This window comes from Dromiciops gliroides, chromosome 4, assembly GCF_019393635.1.
Source record: "Dromiciops gliroides isolate mDroGli1 chromosome 4, mDroGli1.pri, whole genome shotgun sequence".
NCBI classification, from domain to species: Eukaryota; Metazoa; Chordata; class Mammalia; order Microbiotheria; family Microbiotheriidae; genus Dromiciops; species Dromiciops gliroides.
The window spans coordinates 38,026,797-38,032,796 of NC_057864.1; positions in this window are offsets into that span (position 1 = coordinate 38,026,797).

Consider the following 6,000-nt stretch of genomic DNA (forward strand, 5'->3'; position numbering starts at 1 on the left):
GCTGCCCGCGGCCCCCATGTGATTGCGAGCTAGCGAGCTCCAGCCGGCCGGCCCCTCCCCGCTTCCCGGGCCCTCCGCCGGGGCCGCAGGGCTCCGGGCCCCGCTCGCACCGGCACGCAGTACGCACACGCCCCGCGCGTGGGAAGAGCGCAGCCCGCGAGCCGCCCCCTTCCCCAGGCAGGTGCAGTGGGCCTGGACCCCGCGGTCAAGGTCGTCCTCCTTGTGCGCCCACCTGGGCCGGGGCCCTATCACGATCTGGCCCAGAACCAAGGTAGAGGGACCTGATGAATCCCAGGTTCGAGGCACCCCGAATGTAACCAGTAAACAGCTGTGCTTGCAGTGCAGGGGTAGGACAAACACGCAGGGAAGCCAGTTACGCAACTCCCATCCCCCCCTACAGAGAATGTCCATCTGCTAGTCCAGTCGCTAGATTAATATCTGACCACCCACATTTTCTTTCTTACCTCGTTTTGCTCTGTTTGTTATCCGAGGTTCAGGACGACTAGTCCTTCTAACCTAGGCCTAGTCTCTTACTCCCCCATCCATTTTCTTCAGCCAAGTCTTGAATCTCCAGCCGAATGTAACGGAGCTGCCTAACTAACCCAGATTACTTTAGGCTGATGCTGCCTAACTGGGTTGTCTTCTTGTAGAAACCTTTGGCCAGTAGCTTAGCCTCCCTGGGCCTCAGTTTCCTCTTCTGTAAAATGAAGGGAGTTGAACTATCTGTACCTCCCCCCCCCCAAGATCTAGATTCATAATCCTATAATTGGGGCTGATTTTCTAGAATGATTTCCTCCATAACATGATTCTTCTTGTTTTTGTTAAATGATTGAAGCCTCTCTGGTTTGCCCTCTTTCCTCTTCTTTGTGGGAGACATGTGAAAGGGGCAATGAGAAAAGATTTTTTTTTTCCCCTGCAGTAATATAATATGATAATAACAGTAACTTGTAATGGCTCCTTTCATCTGACAGGCTCTCGGAAGTCTTGGAGAGATTGGCTCATCTAATGGCCCACAATCTAGACCTGTAACTAGTCCTGGTCTGGGTTCCCACCCCTCTTTGATTGAATAGAATCCTGTAACCCCTGGGACAAACTGAAAGACTTAGGATCATAGAATCGTAGATCCAGAGCTGGAATGGCCCCCAGAAGTCATCAAATCGAACCCCCAATTTTAGAGAGGATGAAACTGAGGCCTGGACTTTAAGAGATTTGCACAGGATTACACAGGCCCCTCTCCACCTTACGGTATAGCATCTAATAACACTCAGAGGTCACTAATAGTCTAGTATGATTTGAATAATCCCTTTTATGAGAATGTTTTTAATATTTTAGGACAGGGTTTTTGACCTGGGGTTTGCTTAATATTTTGATAACTTTCAATATAATTGATTTCCTTTGTAATCCCATATATTCTGTTTTATGAATTTAAAAACATCATTCTGAAAAAGAGGCTCTAGATTTCCCCAGACTGCCAAAGAGGTCCATCTCACATACACCTTAAGAACCAGTCATTGGAAAAAAAAAGAAAAAGAAAGAAAGAACTAGTCATTGAGAGGAAAAGAAGAAATAGATGGGAGGTTTGAGTTGCTTCATCACCTCCTTTGCAAATGAGTTTTCCTTCGGGCCACCCCTCCCCCTTTCCGGTATCAGGGAGAAAGGGAATCAGTTTTGTAATCGCCTGCGTTAGGGAGGTGTTGCAAACTTTCTGGAGAAGTGAGCTGGAGGAACAAAGAGAAATAGCCCCCTGGGTATCACTGAAGCTGTGACTCCGGGAGAGCTGGATCTTCTGCCAGACAGGGAAAACAAGGAAGGCCTTCTCCTTCCTTGTGGCAAATGTGGGAAAGGAAAAGAATTGCCTTTTGGGGGGCTTTGAACTTGCCAGACCAAAAATGCAAGAGGCAACTGCTTCCCTGGCCAAGAGCTGGAATAAAGCAAAACCTGAGGACACTTGCTGGGAGCAGCCAGGAACTGCAGGAGAAAACATGTCTGGCAGCACCAGCCCCCAGTACTAAGAAGGGGACCATCATTGTGCTAGGGACTGTAATGGATTGGCAGCTTATGTGCATCATTGGGAGAGTATGGGTGTTAAATTCTGGCTGTATATTACACTCTAGGGTTTGTTTGGGGTTTTTTGTAAATGTTTTATTCATTTTAAACTTAAATACAAAACAAGAAAAGAAAAAAATCCTTTCCATGTACACAGCAGAACGTGAGAGAGGATTCAATGTAAGTCAATAAATAACCATTTCAAGAAAATCTATATAATAAATACTACGCATTGTTTTCAAAGCTACCCAGCTTTTCTTTTCTTTTTTCTAGGTTTTCTTTTGTTCTCTACTGTTCACTTTTTTTTTTTTTGCGGGGCAATGGGGGTTAAGTGACTTGCCCAGGGTCACACAGCTAGTAAGTGTCAAGCGTCTGAGGCCAAATTTGAACTCAGATCTTCCTGAATCCAGGGCAGGTGCTTTATCCACTATGCCACCTAGCTTCCCCTTTATTTTTAGTATCTTGATACTCTTTTTTTTTTTAATCAACTAAATAAATTTCAATTGCAAATTCACAACTGCAAGCTCCAAGAGTATAAGTTGTACATAATAAAAACAAATAACCATAAGTAGCATGCAAGAACTTATTGATAAGAATGGATAACCAATTTTACAAAGAATTGTAAGCATTTTGCACACTTGTCAATTCATTCTCTCAGGCAAAGTGCATTTTTGATGATGCATAAATTGATGGATATACAACCAGAGCAAATTACTCTAGAAAACACAAAAAGGAGTTCTCTCCTTTTCATAAAGTGTGTGATGGTATTATAGGCTGTATGCTTGCAAATAGAGAATTGGTCTCAGTATACTGTGCGATACTGTGCATACCCACATTCCCACCCCTACCCCCATTTCTTGGGCTTCATGTATGAGCCAAGATTGGGAGAAAATCATCCCAAGTCTACTTTGGCCTTTGTGTCACAAGAGAGTCTCTGGCACTCCAGTGACAAGCTGAATGTTAGGACCAGGGACAACCAATATCTTAAGGTCAGAGAAACCCATTGGAACTTTCTTTCTGACTCCAATTCCAGGATTCTGTTTACTTATGTGCCTCCTCATGTTTTCATCCAGGAGAACCTTGGTCTATGAGTAGACCATTCTACTCAAGATTTTATTGAAATGAGAAAGAGAGAATATAGGTTGGTAAATACAAGCTGTCTTTTCAGTTGCCTTTTAAGCAAACATAACATTTATTATTCTTTATGTTCTTTCATTTTATTTCAAAATCTCTTTTTAAAAATTATCCTAGGGGGCAGCTAGGTGCTACGGTGGATAGAACACCGGCCATGGATTCAGGAGGACCTGAGTTCAAATATGACCTCAGACACTTGACACTTACTAGCTGTGTGACCCTGGGCCAGTGACTTAACCCTAATTGCCTCACCAAAAAAAAAAAAAAAACAAAAAAGAAATTATGTTGCCTCTAGTTGAGATCTGACTGTCTTTCCACTTTCTCATTTAGCTCATTGAGTAGTGAGAGGTTTAGAATACAAATATTGTGATTCTATTGTTGATGAGAATAGATTGCTATGGAGATGGTGGCAGATTTGTTCCATTTCTATTTACTGTTATAAGGATTTCAGAGTAATAGATTGTGGAGACGGCACAGTTCCAGGTGATGGTGCCCAGAAACGCTCTCCCTTTTTACCTCTGCAACCTCATCCCAAAATGACTGGGAGGAGGCGCACCCAGACTATAATTCTATCAAGCTTGGAGGAAGCACTCTTCCAGTTACTGCCCTCTTTCTGTTTTGTCTTCTTCCCTCCAAAGCCAATGCAAACTTTCAGGTTGCCCAGGACCAGCGAGCTAATTGCTCCACTGTATTCTGTGCTGATCAAACCTTACCTGGAGTCCTGGGCACCACACTTCGAGAGTGACCTCATCTAAATGACCAATATGGTGAAGGGGCTATATAATATCCCATGAGGACCCCCACTTGAAGGAACTTGGGATACTTGGCCTGAAAAAGAGAAAGCTCAAAGCTATTTTCATCAAATATCTAAAGGGTTGTATGTATGGTCCCTATCCTGAGCTGGTACAGAAGTCCAAATGGTAATGCTGTTGGTCAATGCTGATTAAAGCCTGAAAAGTTTCTGAATGTGGAAAACGTATCACCTTTCAGACATAAACTAAATGTTCCCTGTCTGCAAATCTCTCTTCTCCCCTTTGGACCAGGCCAGACCAGTTCACTCACCCTGAGTGGTGGTACCACCTCCCATCTCTTTGTTGGGGGCTTTCTAAGCCCTCATTGTTTGATCTGAACTTTCCTCTTTGGACTTTCCTAGTATTTTGGATTCTCTGGTTAGATATTCTCCCAGGAATGTCTTTCACCTACCACAACCCTGATTTGAAATGATTTCAAGGTGGATGTTAAGAGACTGGGCCAGTAGCTGTTGGTCTAATAGAAGAATTTGACTTCAGTGTGGTTTTAGAGAATAAGTGGAAGTTAAGGAAATTGATTTCACCTTTAAAATCTTCTAACAGTTAGAGCTACCCTAATGAGCTGTTTAGAGAGGTGATGAGCAGTGACTCCACTGCTAAAAATGTTTAAGCAGAAGCTGGGTGGCTTAGGGATTTTAGAGGAGATAGGAACCCCAGAGGTCAGCTCGTCCCACCGATAGCTGAAGAGGAATTTCACCTGTAACATTCATGCCAAGCGGTCATCCATCTTCAATTTAGAGACATCTAGTAAGGAGCCCACTGTCTCTAGAGACACTCATTGCATTGAATTCTGGGATAACTCCCCATGCTAAAGTAGCAACTTGTACCCATTATTCCTGGGTCTGCCCTCCAGGGTGAAAGGGAATATGTCTGTCTGTCTGTCTTTGTCTCTGTCTCTTTTTAGAGAGACTTAGATTAGGGTAGTCTGCATTGGCTTCCAGCTCCAAGACTTTTTTAGGAATCTAACTCACCCTCCCCACCCCACCTCCACTTAGCCTTGAGATTAAAAAAATTTTAGTGTACCATGCCCCCCACACCACCTCTAGCTTTCTAACTGTCTCAAGTGAGTGTCTACAGGAGTTTTTAAATGTGTTAACACTGTTTACTATGATATTTGGGGATGTTTATATGAGATTTCTCCTCTCCCTGTGCTTCATTTCAAGCCATTTAAAAAAAAAATGAGGGGGGCAGCTAGGTGTCACAGTGGATAGAGCACCGGCCCTGGAGTCAGGAGGACCTGAGTTCAAATCCGGCCTCAGACACTTAACACTTACTAGCTGTGTGACCCTGGGCAAGTCACTTAACCCCCATCGCCTCACTTAAAAAAAAAAAAAAAGAGGGTCTTCTATATTTTGCCTTTCCCCGCTCATTTTTTCCTTTTTAAGTAGTAAAAGAGCAACCAGCCCTTGAGCTTTTAATTTTGAACTCAGGCTCCAAAGGTTCAAAGTAAAAAGAATGAAAAGAAAACCAGCAGGAAAAAAAAAAAAAAGATGGAACGAGCTAATTCAGAAAAATTGGGGAGTTTTATGATAAAAGTAAAAAATAAAATAAAATAAAAAGGTAAAAGTTACAGGATTAAAACAGCTTTAACATTATAATAATTTATGATGGTGATGATGATATTGACAAAGCACTTTCCTCCTGACTACCTTGTCAGGTAGGGAGTACAGCAATGATCATTCCCATTTTACAGGTGAGTAAACTGAGGCAGAAGGGGATGGCTCCATACTCATTATCACATAGATAGGGAGTGGCAGTGAAGGAATTCACACCTGAGTCCGAGGCATCTTCTCAGTGTATCATAGTGCCCGGAGAAGGGCAGACTGGGACAAGAATACAGCCCTAGAAGGCAGCACCTGTGTACCATAGGGCACCAGAGCCAAAGACATGAAAAATAGGGGAGATTTGGGCTGCTTTACACAAGTCCAGAGAAGGACAGAGGAAGGCTTTATAGAAAGATTTCATTTGCCCTCTCCGACTTAGCTGGGGATCTGAAGGACACCAGAAGCCA